At 42.5% G+C, this 17,389-nt stretch overlaps 1 pseudogene; it reads right to left on the reverse strand.

The window, feature by feature from the left end:
• LOC114018152 (ankyrin repeat domain-containing protein 26-like) overlaps positions 1-17,389 on the reverse strand; it is a 74,114-nt pseudogene that overhangs the window by 27,419 nt on the left and 29,306 nt on the right.

Here is a 17,389-nt window from a genome sequence, read left to right on the forward strand (position 1 = left end):
AATAAAAATCAATAGCAACTCGGTTCTGTAGCAACATATGATGGACAGAATCAACATCTGTTAATAAGCCAGAAAAAAAAGAACAGTATTTGTAGTATTACTTTGTTTAGCAAGCTAGCAGCCTAATTTACTAACCAAGTTAAGAGCGTGTACTATTCTTAGAGAAAAGATTAGAGAAGCAAAAGTCTGTTATGCTGCATTCCAGAACTCAGCCTGAGAATTACAGTCTGCTGTGAGTTCTGCGTTACAATCATTTGACACATGTTGGGGTTGCGATTGTGAAAGTTGCCCGTTTACAGTTTTCATTGACATTATCACAGCTCGTTGTTTTAAAAGCAACCCTTGAGCTTCCTGATGTTCGACTTGTTGCAAAATATTCTGAAGCCAATCAATCAAGTTAGTATTAAAGTTAGTGACTCTCTAGGACCCTGCAAGACTGTGGCAAGACTCCCCGCATCCTGACTGCTTTAATAGCCATCTCATTCATTTGCAAACAGTTGTCCCTGGGATACCTTGCCTGAGTCACAGAATCGGCACAGTTAATTGCTCCAGCTAACTGCTCATAGTTAACAGCAATTCCCGGATTAAGGTTTTCAGTCAAGGCCACTACACATAGCTCACAAAAATCAGATAACCACATCATATACTGTATCAGTTAGTACCATACAAAGCAATAACTTCCAATCATGCAGTGTGAGTGTATAAGGCTCTGCCATCACTTCAAGAAGGGACATAGCAAATGTATTATGAATCCTCCCTTCCCACACTGCTTTGCTTAACCCTTTAACAGCCTCGTATTGCACAGGCTGCCACTCTGCAGGTTGATTTGTCTGACAAAATACTGAACATGCCCTAGCGACTCCCAAAACCCATCACTGAAGTGTTTCCCACTTGCATTCCTGCCACCAATCCCTCAGACTCCCTTTCATCCTCCCCAAAAATAAAATCAGTGCATCAGGAGAGATGAGGGGGTGGGGAAAAGGTCTAGCTCCTTTTCCAGATCTATAGGACCTGGATCAAAAGGTTTATCAGTGTCAATAAAATCATTGTCCGAGTTGTCCTGTTCCCGTGCTTGGTCCTGTGTTGTGAGAGTCGCTGCAACCAGTGACAGAAGCTTTGGGGGCAGAGGAGGTGTGGACAGAATCGCCATCGCTGACCGTGTCTTGAGAAGAGTCGCGCTGTCAGTGGAATTTACAGCTTCCTCTGGTTTAGCACCGTTAGTAGATTCGTCCACACTTGGCAAAGAGTAGTCAGAATTTGCCACCAAGATGTTAAATGCATTCCTGACATGGAGTTCCCCTCCGCGGCAGCATCATACAATTGGCTGCTGTATGTACACACTTTCATTCTTTCCAAGTCTCTAAAGTTTCTTGGCTGCTCACCTGTCTCGATGCATACAGGTGTTATCCTCGGGGTTTAGGTTGTCCGCCTGGTCCAGACAGCAAGACGATCGTTCAGCCAAGCCGTCTCCTCCGGAACGCAGCCCTCTTCCACGAGCTGTCTTTTTTCCGTCCTTATTCTTCCAAGGCTTCGGAACACCACCATAGGGGTCACCATTTGAGGAGACTGAGGCACGGACTCTCTGATCTGACTAGAAGACCCTCTATGAGTCCATATACGTCTCTTTCTGGGGACAAAGCCTGATTCCCCGTTACGGATTTCCCACAGCTCACCTCTCAACTCCGGAGGGATTTCAGGCCGGCTCCTGCTTCCTTTCAGCAGATCATTCAAAGTTCTGTGGGATTCGCTGCATGTCGCTCAGATAGGCGATTTGAGAGCCCTTCACGTTAGATCCTTAAACGCATCACGTCGGGGTCACCAATTTGCAGCGAATGAAGAGACGGGACGCAGCTTGCTGCAAGCAAATGTCAATTTATTGTACAGAAGCACGCGTTTTTATACACTTTCAGAAGCTGCGCATTTTAAACAGATTGGTTCTTGAAGCTAAGCCTTGCATACTAGGCAATCCCTGATTGGTGGTTAACTACCAGCAATTAACAGCAAGGTGTTACCTTTCCTTGGCGCCATCCTTGGCACCATCCGTCTCCCGCTCCCCTGTGCTCTGCAAACATGCCCCATCCTGTTAATTGTTGTCTAGACAAGCTCGAGCACATTCCCCTCAGCTAACTGATTGCCACGCATGGTCCTAGTTTCCAGCCCGCTCCTGCAGATTACGTAGGTATGCACTTCATGGGAGAACATCGATCCATCCAAAGCTTTCATGGGATCTTCCACCAAGCAGCAGGCAGGGGCTTGTGGAGGAATCTGATCTTTTGGAGTTCTTCAACATTTTATTCCCCTCGGCCATTACCTCCACCTCTTCTGTGTGGGCATTTACTTAGCCACATGCTGGTTTTCCTCCTCTTGCTCTTGGTGTTTTCTCAGCCACACCAGAGGAGAGCCGGCAGCTGTTTTGACTTTGTACTTCCATCTTCCCTCTACAGAAAAGGAGAAAAGGGGAAGGCTGTCCCTTGGCAACTGGCAGGCGCTGCTTGTTTCCCAAGCACTCGTTCATTTACCCAGCATTCCTTCAGTATGTTTTCCTGCAAGGCTTTTAAGCTCCCGCTACGCTGAAAACATACAGCAGCTCCTCCATACACGCACTGGAAACATCAAGCATTTTAAACCTGCCCAGAAACCAAGGTGTCAGAAGATGACGACACAAAATCCAAGGAAGAACTGGGAACTGTGGCCTTGCTCGATGTGCTCAGCTGATACCAAACCACACTGGGAACTCTTCCCAACAGAGCCACTACAGAACTTACACAAAGATACCCATCTAGCTTTGATTGGCTTCCTCCATGACCCCCAAACGATAAGGTACTCGCAGCCTGAATGGCAGGGATAACAGAAAACAATGATATGTAAGAACCTGACCAGAAGGTGCATGGTTCTCCTGGGTATTGGCTCGGTGCCCGGAGAATTTTCTGGGCTCACCTGTTGCAACAGTTCAGCCTTCTCCTCGTCCAGCTGAGCAACGCGCTCTTCAAGGTGGGATCTTGACTTCAAGTGCTCCTCCCACGTGCTGTGCAAGTCCTTGGATGTCAGAGCCAGCGTGTTCTGCTTCTGCGTCTGTGAAAGCAACAGTGGCAGAAGAAAAAGTAAGGTGGCCGGAAAAGACAAGAGCGCAGGAGAATGCAGTAACTTACACAGAAACAGGCCTAACTCTCCTCCACCCATCCAAGACCTATGGCCAAGGTTGATGTGGAGTGTAAAACACACCTTAGGAACCATAACCAAGAACAGCAGCTGGAGCTGGTGGGAAGAAGGAATACTCCAGAAGCGACAGGATGAGGTTACAACTTTGGGGGATAAGATGACATGCACACACACACAAAATCACCCTACAGCTTTCCTGCAAAGCTCCTCTGGTTCCCTCTATACTTCAGTTTTCGTAAGAACACTGCAAAAGGTGGTGCAAAAGGACAACATTCGCTCCTACTTTCAACAGCTACACTCAGATTTATTCATATAGTTACAGACATTAAGTACCTTAGTTTTCAACTTTTTTTCCAAATCCTTTTGCAAGCACAGCGTGTCTTCCTCCAGGTCACTGCGGTAGCGTGTAGTAACTTCAAGCGAAGCTTCTGGCATAGATTGCTTTTTAGGTGCATCAGCAAGCTCCTGCTGCAGTTGTCCAAACATGCCCTAACGAAACAGTTAAATTAGCATGAAGAAAGTTCTAAGAACATGAAATACACCTTTAACTTATTTTGTTATACAATTAGACCTGTCTAGATTGAACCCAAAAGTATGAAATTTTGCCTGCCACCAGCAGGCATCTGCATGGATGATGACCTCTCGTCATCTTTCTCAGGCTGAGCACCTTTGACTATCAGCAGCTGTTCATGAGGATTTCTGTTTCCTAACACATAAAAAAGGCTCAGGTATTGTTCTTCCTTGAACAATACACAGGAACACACTGCAATCGGGTATTTTTTTCCTAACAAAACCCAAAGAAATCTGTTGTGATCTAAGAGCCACAGTTTGACTGCAAATATTACTCTGGTGACTGAAGGCAGGACTTTGTGTTAGATTGTTCTTTCTTCTGTTTCTTCACTATACAAATACAATTAAACGAATACAAATATCTGAAAGCTCCTTTGAGATACACTTTAAGGGTATGTTGAATCACATCCTCTTGTCTTCTTACTCAGCTCGTTTTAGAAGTACTGATAGATTAGGTTTACAAAAATCTGGATAGCTCATATATATATATATAGCTATATACATATACACACACACACTCTCTCACATGATCTTCAAAAGGAACCCATTATTTTGGCAGTAAGAATACAAAGCAAGTCACAGTTTACAATGATTGACAGTACTGCTGGAGCGTGGCTACACATCATAAAAGAGAAAGCTTAAGCTCACCATCTGACATGAACTTTGAGGAACAGGCAGGCCCCTCAGAACCCTCAAAACACATACAGAAATCAACAGCTGGACATTACTAATACTCTTCAATCTTGATAGCAGCTTACAGAGAACCTATTTTTTCCCCTCTATAGAAGCTTCATATAAATCTATCGCCAACCACTTCACTTCTCTGTATCTTCATTTCTCAGCCCTCATGTATTGGATGGTTCCTCCTTTTATACCACTCTCATTCATGTCATCAGTGCAATACTTAGATCAAAACCATCAAATACTTAAGACTATTCTATAGGGCATAACATGGACTAAGGAAAATAGATGAAAAAAAGTTCTAGAGAAGAATCACCTTTCTTGATCAAAGCTTAGACTTGGATACCTTTTTTCTGTTCTCTGCTTAGATCTGAGGACTAATATCCCCGTTGCCAAAACTTTCCGCAATTCCGAGAGAAACATAACAAACCAGAACAAATCAGTATTCTTTGGTCCCATGCATATAACTTACACCGGATACATTGTAGGAACAAACTAATTTCAAGAATGGACAAACTTTAAATTGTTCTTTCTACGCATATACTTTACCTGTCTTTCTACTACGTCAGTCTCATATTTAAAGACTTGTTCCCTTAAATCAGTACACTTGGCATCTAAATCCTTGTTTCGCTCTTCTATTAGATAAACTTGCTTTTCTGTATCAGCTCTAAGTTTGTTGAAAATGTCATTAAACCGGTCCTGCCCATAATCCACTATTTTTTCTTTCATGATCCTCTTGTTCTGCATCTCTTCCCATTGCTGATGGAGTAAAAAGGTTTTCACTCTGGAGCTGGGCCAATCGCTCCTGCAAGGACTCCTGTTTTATTACAAGTTTGCTTACTGGATCTTTCTCAAGTTGTCGAGCATGATCACATTCCTTTGCCCGACACTGGCCTTGACTTAATCCTTTTTTGTCATTTCTAAAAGCAAAGCTTTTTCTCTGAGCATTTGCTTCAACTGGTGAAGCTCATTTTCTAGCCTATTAGCTTTGCTTTTAGCTTTACACAGCTGCAGAGACAAGCTCTTGTTGGTTTCTTGCACGTCAGAGAGGTCACGATGGAGCTCGACTTGCAAGCAAAGGCATTCATCACGTTCTCTGGGAAATCTTCGTTCAGCATTGCTTTTTGATGACAAATGAAGTTCAAGTTCTTGAACTGCAGTGTTCAGGGAGGAACGAAATGATTCAATTTCTGTCTCTAGTCTGTCCTTGCTTTTGTTTGTCTGCTCAAGTTTGGAAGTCAGCACTGCAGATTCTGTCTTTAGTAAGTCCAGCTCCGCGTTGAACTGAAAAAACATTTGTCTTAATGCTTCCTTGTTCAGTTTAAGTTCCTTTCTGAGAGCTTCATTTTTTTCTTTCAAGGTCTCATTTTCCTTTAAATATTTTCCTTGTTCCTCCTGGTGCCTAAGTCTTACTTGAGTGAGTTCTAGCCTTAGCATAGCAATCTTATCTTGTAGTAACTGATTCTTGTACAACAGATCCTGTTCTCTATCAGTGCTGGATTCCTGAATGACAGGGAAAATGAGTAAAGAGCCAATTGGGAAATGAATCTACAAAAAACCTGCAGCAATAAACTGCATTTTAACATTTCGAGTACTAAAGCATGACTTCAAAGATGAAGTTTCAGGCAATAAGCTACTCTGTGAACCCATGCACATGTACAATGTACGTACACAACGGAAGTGCAACATATCCTTAAAACCTAAATGAACATCCCAAATATACAGTTACGGTTTTTTCCCCCCTTAAACCAGCAACCAAAGCTTTTAAAATGACAGCGCCTTCTTGTATGTGCATGCCTTTCTAATACTGCCTTTAAGGTTGAATTAGTTGTGCTACAGATCTGGTAAAAACAAGGCCAGAAAGGGTATTTTCCTTCTCAAATGTCTTCTGAACACTTATCCTTTTGTATTACTGAAAGTTAGCTATAAAACTCAATCACCCCCGGAATGCAATAGTCCTGTATATTTCCTCTTTATTGTATGTATAACTTTTTTCCACTTAAACACATTCACCCTACATTTATTGGGCAGCACAGCCAAGAACAAAAAGGCTTCCAGGCACTGCACATTCTTTAGGAAATTCAGTAAACTCTTTTCAAGATCTTTTTTAATACAGTGTTTATGGTTGCTTTTTCTCCTCCAGTTACTCTAACTCTTACAGAGAGTTGATTCATTGCTGATATTCGATCATAAAATTTTAGTATGTGAGGTGGAAAAGAAAGGCATACTTGAAGTAAGTTCAATAAGGGAATAACTAATTTAAAAAAAAAAGCAATGGAAACACAAACACTGTCAAACAACTTTCTTCCTGGTCAACCTTGCCATAGGTAGCTAGGTGTTTCATTGCTAGAAAGCCTAAAAAGTGATGACAAAATGTCTATGAAATGGAAAATAACAGATAGGTTAAGAAACGGTGTAAATAGTGTCTTCTATTAGTTTCCTACTTGCACAAGTAATTCAGGTACATACAGGAGTGATGCTGCTTTCCAGAACTTTTAGACATAAGAGAAAACAAGAAAGGTATTTACCCAGATAAACAGTAAACAAACCATCAAGAAACAGAAAAAGTTATGTAAAATTTATTATGACTTTAAAACAAACATGGTGAAATCTGACTTTTTAGAAAAAAAATCTGCTTACCTCTGATTTTTTTCCTATAGATCTTCTCGTCTCTTCTTCTAGTTCCCTTTGTCTCCCAAGGTGGTTGTTCAAAATTCCTTCTTGAAGGGCTCTGGCCCTCTTTTCCTGAGAGAGCTGTCTCTGTGTTTCATCACGTTCCTCTTCAACCTACAGTAATACAATAAAACTGCTTGCATCTTAAGAAAAAACAGAGCTAGCAATACATCTTCCCATTCTCCCTTGCATACTTGAAAACATTTTTGATTCCCCACTGTTATGATAATCCACCTATAAATAAATAAATTTAAATTTTCTTATGAAAATTTAAGAAGGCAAAATACAGGCTGTTTTGTAGTAATTAAAAAAAAAGGTCAGGCTTTGCCTGAAATACAAATGAAACCTAAATTTTGAAAAAGGAAAAAAGGAATAATAAACTGCAAAGCAAAAAAAAAAAAGAACAGCCCAATTGTGAACGAACTGTACTCTACTGTTCTCAAAATTTGACAATTGTTATCCAACGCCTCTTCCGTGAGCAAAGCGCCTCCTTCTCTAGGCATACTGGAATACAATTGAAAAGAAGCAGAAAATAAGACAAAGAGTTTAATTCATTATTTAATATACCTGTTTCAAGAGCTTTCTCAGTGTTCTTAACTCCATTTCTAAATTCCTTGAGTGTAACTCAATTTTCTGTTCCTCCTCCATTTCTTTACAATATTGATCTTCTTTCCTTTGCAGTTTTTCTCTCATTTTCTCACACAGCACTTCTACTCTGAGTCTCTTTGCCTCTTCTTGTTTCAAAGAACATCTGGGATTTAACAGAGTATTTGAGAAACAAAAGCACCGATATAAAAGTAGATGTTCCACATGATGAACTTGCAGAGACAACTCAAACCATAAAAAATGTTAAATGTTTTCAGAGTTCATATTTTTACTGTACTTTTTAACTTTTTAAAGAATTCTAACTTCATTCCATTGTGCGTGGTATCAGTTGTACAAGATACAGAAAAAAAACTTTGAGTGATTTATCAGTTATTTGTAAGTTTGTACAGGGAAACACACACCAGTGTGCACACTTCTATAATAAAATTAAAAAAACCCATCTTCATATTACAGCCATTTTGTTGAAAAAGGAGTTTGTTGTCTCATCAGATCAAAGCATCGCAAACTTTTACTATGGTTAGTATACATTTTCTTAGTATACTGAGCATTGCCTACATATTACGGATTCAGTGACCAGAAGCAATACTGGTGAATCAGCACGCCACTTATCTATGGCAGACCCAACAATTTTTCAGCAAGCCTTCTGTAAGTCTAAAACAACTGCTGACCACAGACAGAACAAGCAGCTTCTGTTTACTCAAGAAGGATGTCAGTGTTCAAAACCAGATTCAGAAATGCATGGGGTTTAAGCTGAATACGATTAAGAACAGTTTTAAACCTCAGTTGGATCTACCTCTGGGAGAAACTACAGCAATTTCATTTTGAAGCTGATTTATAAGGAAAGCCTTATGGAAGGTCAGCTTCTTTACCAACTGAAACAATCAGCAATAAGCACTGACATGGTAAAAAACGGTCCATGGTGTGCCCGCGGTACCCAAACAAGAAAGCAGCTTTGTGTTTGATCATTATTTTGACTATTTTTTCCCATATACTTGCAACAGTGAACAAAAAAAAAGAAAAAAAATAAAATCAAGTGTCAACGTAAGGGAAGAACTGCCAATTGAAAGCCTGCTTTAGAAATTCTGCAAAACAAGAATCAACAACCACTAAAATTACTTGAAAGACTGACAGAAACATTTGTATTTGAATGGCGTATATTGCAAGGAAAAAGCTTTACATGTAATTCCTAGTGTAATTTCGCAAAAAGTGTAACTTTTGAAAGTAAAAATTTAATGCTGCTTGGAGAATTCACTTAGAATGAAAATACTACTTCTTTATACTTGACAGATGCTTGAGGATTTTGAACACCTGCTGAAGTCAAACCCAGGCCAAGCTGGGACCGGCCTCGTCTTCCTCGTACTCCCCTCCCCCGCGCTGGGAGGCCCAACTCCCCCAGGCCCAGCTCCCGCAGCCTCCCCTCACAGGGCTGGTGCTCCTGCCCCCGGGCCAGCCCGGCATCTCCCTGCCGACCTCACACGGGCTGGGCAAGATCTCCTGGGCTGGGCGGCCAAAAACCGGACCCCGGGCTCGAGACACAGCTCAGCAAGCCCTGAGGAGGGGTGGGCACTCACTGCCCCCAGTGCCCTGGCACTGCTGCCCCCCATACAGCCCAGGCCGCTGCGGGCCGCCCCAGCTGCCAGCTCACGGTGGCTCCTGCTGAGCTCGCTCTCTGCCTGGGCCGCCTGGCCCTGCTGGGCCAGCTCCCCAGCCACGTCATCCCACCGGGGGTCACCACAAGGAGATCTCCCCTCCCAGGCCAGGGCTCTGCAGTTGTCCTTGCTCAACTGCCTACGGTGCCTGCTGGCCACCCCTGTCTGACGTGATGTCAACAGCGATGAGAAACCTCACACCTCCGGGTCTAGCTCAGGAGTGTGGGGAAAGGGGCAATCCCAAACTTGACCTTTCCAACAAACAAACAGGTAAGCAAACAAATGCTCTAAGCTCTGGTTTGACTTGCACTGGGTGGAGTTACCAGAAATCCTAGTATTATAGGCCAACTGAAGCTGCAAGGACAAAATGAAAAAAAAAAAAAACACCCAACCATCTCTCAAATCTCTCTTATAAATCTGATTTCCCCATACACACTCTCCTGCTCTTTTGTTGCTAGAAAACAAAGTTAGAACAACATCCAGAAGACTGTACATGGAGCTGGTATCCAGACGTTTTTCCCCTCTCACATTATGTACTTCATAGCATAACTGGCTCACGGGATTCAAAAAACCCAAACCCAAAAGACTGGAAACTTCTCATCCTGTTGCCTGCACCATCAGTGTCTTTCGGAACAAAACCACTGACAAGATAATACATTATCAGACCACAATTTACATACTTAAGGCTTTGGATATCACTTTTCCATTCTGCTTCTTGGTGAGCCAATAAGAATTTCAAATCTTGAGTCTTCTCCGCTCTGAACTGTGACTCCTCCCTTTTATCCTCCAATTTCCTGGAGCAGATACCCACAGCGCAGTGCTGCGGAGGACACCGTGCCAGAGCAGGTGGATCTTTCCCGAAGGACCTGCGACCCAAGGAGGGCCCAGGCTGGAGGAGATTTTCCCCGAAGGACTGCAGCCTGGGGGAGGACTCACACTGGAGCAGAGAAAAGGGACGAGGAAGGAGCAGCAGAGAGAAACTGCTACGTCCCGACTGCAGACCGCAGCCTCCCCGCGCTGCCTGGGGAGGTGGCAGGGAAGGAGCGCAGCAGAGCTTGAGCAGGGGGGGTGCCGACGTGTCCTTTTTGGGTTTTGGGTCTTTGTTTCTCACTATCCAAATGTATTTTAATCGGTGGAGTCTGTTTTGCCAGTGACAGTCACTGGGAAGTGACAGCCCTGCCTTCACATTGACCCACAAGCTTTTTCACCCCGTTTTGTCAAGGACGGGCAGTGGCAGCACTGGGGGGGGAGTTTGGCCTTCGGCCAAGGTTAACACTTGCCTAATGAAATTTTAGCATAGTTTAAGAGCCCTAGTAAGTGATGCTTATGTTTATATAATGCCTTGTGCATATATGCAAGCATCTTATGACAGTTGAAATTTGTTATATATATATACTTATTTTTAAGCAAAGCCATTATTTTGCTGTACTCTTTGTCATTAGCTGTTGAGGGGTGTGCTGGTTGTGGCTGGGATAGTGTTAATTTTCTTCACAGTTGCTGGCACGGGGCCATGTTTTACAGTTGTGCCACAAACAGGGTTGGTAGCACGGGGATGTGTTCCTTATGGCCCAGCAGCGCTCACACAGAGCCAAGGCCTTTCCTGCTCCTCACCCCACCCCACCAGCGAGTAGGCTGGGGGTACGCAAGGAGCCGGGCTGGGCCACAGCTGGGACAGCTGACCCCAGCTGACCCAAGGGATGTGCCATGCCATGCGGCATCATGCTCAGCATATAAAGCTGGGGGAGGACGAAGGAAGGGAGGGACATCCAGAGTGATGGCACTTTGTCTTCCCAAGTATTTGTTATGCGTGACGGAGCCCTGCTGTCCTGGAGATGGCTGAACACCCGCCTGCCTATGGGACGTGCTGGATGAATTCCTTGCTTTGCTTTGCTTGCGTGCGTGGCTTTTGCTATTAACCTGTTTTCATGCCAACCCATGAGTTTTCTCACGTTTCCCTTTCCGATGCTCTCCCCCACCCCACTGGGGTGGAACAAGTGAGTGGCTGTGTGGTGCTTAGGTGTTTAGGTGTGGCTGGGCTTAAACCACATCAAGGGGATATAAAGAAGAAAAAGCTCTTGCTGACTTTTGATGACCGCATTAGAAGGAGCTGAACTGTACTTTGCAAGAAACCGCTTCTCCAGCTCTGACTAGACAGAGAACCAATGATAACATAAGGCACGTTGGCTGGTAATACAGGCAACATCTCAGGTTAGGTGATAGTTTCACAGCTTTTGAGGGGGATCTCTAGTCACAAAGAGATATCAAAATATGAAACTAAAATACTTAGGAATTCATACAAAGAAATCATGTTTTAAGGGGAACTTGTAACAGCTGAAGACGGTGACTTGAAAACATACCGGTATGACCCACACGAAGCTGTTCTAACAGCAGCATAGCCTCCTTGTAGGTTGAAGTTCGTAATTCCACATCCTCTGAAGCTGGGTCAGATGAGGGAGTTAAACCAGGGTCATCAGTTACTTCCATTGGTATGCTGATCTACAAAAAATACAGTACTTTCTGTAATTCCACTGTCTAGGATTACAGACCATTACAAATGCATGAATGATTCATTCTCTCCTTCACAGCCCACAGATTTGTCTCAAATACAATAAAGCTGCATACCAGCAGCAATTGTACATCTGGTTGATCACTACATAAACACTGCTCCCATTTAAGTGATTAAAAGTTGACAGAAACTGTTTATCAAGAACTTAGTTTTACAGTACCTCGTTCTTTTCACTCCTGGTTGTTGCTGCAGGTCTAGAAAACAGAAATACATTTCAGTACTGAAATGCTTACTTTGCGTTATGAATAATACAGTTGCTTTGAAAACTTAATTGCAGAACTGAATTAAACTAAAATCTGGTATAGTAACTTTGCTAAATATAGTTCAAGACTGAAACAATTATTATGTCTACAGGAAGGCTAATTTTTCCGCAAGATATTAAGCAAATAGTTGAAATAACCGTTCCCTAAACTTCACGCAAAGTGACAGAAATCTTACAGCTACAGAGATGTAGCTATACGGTTACGTGCATTCCCTGTTTAATACCAGGGGTTTAGCTCTCTTCAGTACCGAGAATCCTTCTCCTACAGGTCAAAGAACTGTAATTTTGGATTCTCTGGTGTCCTGGGTCTGGCTGGGATGCAGCTTATTGTCTTCGCAGCAGCCCACACAGGGCTGAGTGTTAGATTTCTGACCAAAACAGTGGTGATAACACACCAGATTTTTAGCTAGTGCTGAACAGTGTCAACAACTTCTCTTTCTCACTTTGCCACAACCCACACAAGTAAGTTCAGGGTGGGCAAGAAGTCAGGAGGGTACACAGCTGCAAGAGAAAAGGTGGAGCGGGGAGCAGGGCAAAAAATCCTGAGATACCTGCAGTGAAAAAAACCTGAGATACCTCACCCGTTTTAAACACATGAAATACTTCTATGCCTGTGCACACACTCATGTAATTAATCAGAATTTGTGCACGTGACCTTATGGTTAACTTGGCCAGCATGCTCAAAGCACTCTAAACAAAAGCAAAGTGTTTGTCAACACAAAGTGCATCAGGTAGTGTGGTCACACGGAAGAACAAGAATCTTCATATGCATCAGGTTTACAAAAAACCTCAACACACAACAAAAACCCAAACTTGCCTCTAGCTCTCAGGCCAATTTTTATCATTAAGTAAGTTTTATTTTCAACATTCCTTACATGCATACCTTCCTTCATCCTCAGATGTTTCACTGGAAGTGCTATCATCCGGAACTTGACCATGATTGCCACTGGAAGAGCTCATCTGCTGATGAGCCTTCTGCTTTGAAGGCTGTCTTTTACTTTTCTTTGCACCTTTGGCATTCAGGGCAATTTTACTGCATTACACAGAAAGAAAGTAAGAAATCACCAAGTGACTAGGTTTATAAAAAATATTTCTGTGAAACAGACATACTTAAGATGATGTTCAGAAAAAACGGAGACAAAAAATATCTATGATAAAATCACAGACTTGACTGTAAAGATCGTGGAATACGCCCAAGTATTTAAAACCCTTCCCCTAGGAGTGAGGGGGACACGTGGAATCTGAGCTAGATCCAGGTTAAGCTGGACTATATCCAATAGCCACGTTACAGAAAGCATCTAGAGCAGAGATTCCTTTGAAGGACAGACAGAAAAAGCTCCTGCTTAGGTCTGCATAAAAATACGTGTGCCTTCTTTAGACTTTTGAAATTGGCTTGGTAATATCATCTTTTCCCCTCTCCTGACAAAGGGCATATTAACTTAATGAAAAGGAAAACACCAACTGCACGGAGATCACTAAAATCACCTAGAAAAGGGAGTAGTAGCAAACCCCAAGTTCCTACTTTTCTTTTCTAGGTGGCCATTTCTCACAAAAATAACTGTTTTTTCCAGTCTTCAGTTCTGGTTTTGAAGATGCATTTTGCCTCAGTATTGACAAGGAAAACACAGCAATTTGATTGGTTTGGTTTTTTTTTTTTTTTTTCCCTTTTCTTTTTTGTAGAGCAGGCAATAAATTTGAATATTGTGAGTGTCGTGTTTTCTAAAAAGACATTTTCTTCACTTTTTGAGAAGCAGTGGACTACTCATTATGGCTTTCACCACTGAGGAAACTACTTCAACTACTACAATATTAGAAAACCTAAGACACTTACATAGTACTACAAATAGGAATTAGAGATTATTTCCTTAGCTTACCATTTCATTGGCATTTTAATCAATTTTGAGCTCTCCTCAGATGAAAAATTCTTTTTGCCTTTTTCTTCTATCGTGTTTTCATTCTCCATTTTCAAACAGTCATTCTTCCTTACAGTAATCTTTTGTTTCATTTGCCAGTTAGTGATGTCGTGTGATGGTATATTTAATTTACCAAGACATTCCTGTTTTGCCACCGCCTGCACTTTTGAAATTCTTCGTTTGCGTTTTTCCTTCTCAACCTATAAAAACAAAGTTAAGCTTCATGTATTTCTTAGTATTTCTAAAAGAAACACCACATCCAAGATTGATTAATTCAGGGTTTACCCCTGAAATAATATAAAATTAGAGAAGCATTTTCACAAAATTACACTACAAAGCGTATTATGTCATTGAAAGTACTTTGAATTCACTCATGATTAAAGATAACAAGAATACGGCCCTTAGAAAGAAAACAATAGTGTATCTTAAAACATGAGAACAACAAAAAAGTGAAAGCATTACCGATGGACAAAGAGTTAGGAGGACTGCACAATGTCAGTTGTAACACCACCAGAAAAGAATATCAAGTGGAACTGTGCTGGGCTACTGCTCCCTGAACAAGGGGAGGAAAAAAAAAAAAAAGATCCCAAACCCACAAACACAACTGGTTTCACAGGGAAGACAAATTTTAGTGAAAGGCAATGAAGACACACCACGCAGATAGCACAGCACATGAATTATTAGTCAAGACCCTGTTCAGAAGCTATTTTCATTCTTTGATTCAGAATCAGAACCGATAGAATTGTATGGATTTCTTTTTAAGGCAATGAAGTGATAACTACTTGCACTGGAATCAAGTGCCACCTACTGTTAAACTCGAGCAATACTACATTCCGTTTTCCAAAAATGGGGAAAAAGACAACTCTCCACTGCTCTCTTTGTTCACAAGTAACATATTTCCATTAGAACAAAACCCAATTTGTAGGAAGCATCTTCCTTTAATGATGAATAGCTAAAGTGAACAGGACCGTTGATCCGGAGTGAGATTAAAGAGTAGCAGGTGAACCACCTCTTCTGGCAGCTGTACCTTCTCTTTCTCCAAAGCCAGGAATACTATTTGCAGCATTCCTACCTTACCCTTAAATCTTCCTGTATCTTGTTGTAGTTCTTCATCAAGATTCCTTTTCAGCATGGCGTATGATTGCTGAGCATTTGCAAAAAGACCTTCCATTTCTGTTTCTCCTATTTTGTTGATAAAGCTGTCCCTGGGAAAATCATCACTAAATCTAGAGTCTTTTCCAAGTTCCCTCTCTGTTACAAAAAGTGCATTTTCACCACGTCTAGAAACTGTCTTATTGTAGGAATAATATTAGAAATGTCATCCAAAAGACTGGGTTTTAAGCTGTATCTCAGGGAGTACTCAGGACCTCCCACTACGTTTCTACTACTTCCATTTGCTAGAGGCACCTTTGTATCACTGATATTGTTTGTGCAATCTTCTTCATCTGTACTCCAGGTATCTTCCATGTTTGCATTTCAGTTATCTTGATCAGAAAGGACACCAAGACTCGGATTACAGTTTCCATTTTGGGTACTTTTCCACCTAGCATAAGTTTAATGTCTCCAAATTCACCTTTACTTTCTAAGCTGTTACTTGATTCTGTTGCATGAGACGAAACAACATGAGAACTCTTCAGCTCAGCACTGAAGCCATCTTCTGACATTTCTTCCACAAGGAGTTTTCCCAGTTTCATTAATTTCACCAAGCAGCTGCTTTAGTTCTGCTGTAACGTTTTTAAAACTTGTTTTCAATTCCCTCTTCTCATTTTCAACCCGCAGTCTTGCATCTCTTTCTTTCCAAGGTTTTGGACTTAGAACTGCTTGTCAGCACTGTGCAATTCCTCATTTTCTGATGTGAAATTTCTGATGTGAAATTTCTGCCTTATCAGTGTGATTTTCATGTGCTGTTTTTTGTATCAAGTTGATAGTTTCTAAAATACATTTATCCTTAAGTAAACAGGTACAGACAGAAAGATTATCAAGAAAAAAACATTACAGTTGATCTATGCAATTACTGTTGCAAACTCATCCTATAATAGAAATAAGGCATTTTGAAAGCCATTTTCATAAGAAAAATCAAGGGATACTAAATGAAAGGTTCACTGCACACCATCTTCTTAACAAGAGAAGAGAAGAGAACTCAGAGACAGCAGTTTCTTGGGTTAGGTTTGCCTAGGCATTAGGGTTGCTTTTACCTTTTAGCCTGCTTGCTTTCTGTAACTGCCAGCGCTTGTCACAGAGCATGTTTATTTTTCATGTTTTATTGCTTTAATACCACTTTTCATTAAACTGCCAACATTTTCTCACCCACCCTCCTCCCTCCATCTCGCTCTACCATCTGGCATTGTATAGTCCCCGGCCACCTAAGCTAACCCAACGGGAACGAACATGACAAGCTTCTTACCGTTCACCACACAGAGAACTGGCTAAGGGAGGATTATTTCTTCACCCAAGCTTCAGAAATAATAAATTCCACTCCAAGATGCAAAGGAAAGGATTTATTAGGGAAACCTGCCTGCTCCTGCCCTCATCCCAGGAATCAGGAACCCAAGCTTGCAGGAAAACCGCACCATGCCTTAACCCTACCCAGCCCCCTCAAGCCCCTGTCCCCACGCTCTGTTTCTCAACAGTTCTGACTGCTTCTGCCCCGTGTCACAGTCCTGCCCACACGCCTCCTCGGCTCGTGGTGCCTTCTGAACAGGGCCTGCAGCCTTGGTGTCCCAGCGGGCTGAGACCGTCACGCTCCTCGCGCTCCTCTCGTCAGCCAGGCCCTGTTCTCCCGCGGCAAAGACCCCTCCGCTCACAAGAGGGAAGGAGCACCTCAGCCAGACACCACCTGTCTCACCCTCCCCCTTCCCAAGCTCACTGGCCAACTACTACCACCTTGCAACAGGCTTAAGTCCTGCGCTTTGCCTCCTAGAATTAGGCACGTCCCTCTCTCGTGATGCCCGGCTGTGGGTTGGAAATCATTTGCTACGCTGTCCCTTCGGGTGTTCCAGAGGACGCCAGACCCCACTGTGCAGCCCTGCCCCGCACGCCCAACACAAGCGGGACACCTGCCTTATTCCCCTCTAGGATACCCTCTGAGAAAACCCTTTTCAAACACTTCACGTGGCTAAACAAGAGCATATTTTGCAGAGGCTGGGGAAGCCTCAGAAAGGTCACCACATTTCAAGGTGTTCTCTTTGACCTTTGGCTTACAAAGAGGAAGACCAGCATGTTTCATCAAACAGATCAGCCTATTACAGACAAATCTCCCTCTTCACTTGAATGTGCATTTTGCCTGTGCAAAAAGCCCCGCATTTGGCCG

Source organism: Falco cherrug, chromosome 16, assembly GCF_023634085.1.
Source record: "Falco cherrug isolate bFalChe1 chromosome 16, bFalChe1.pri, whole genome shotgun sequence".
In the NCBI taxonomy this organism is placed as follows: Eukaryota; Metazoa; Chordata; class Aves; order Falconiformes; family Falconidae; genus Falco; species Falco cherrug.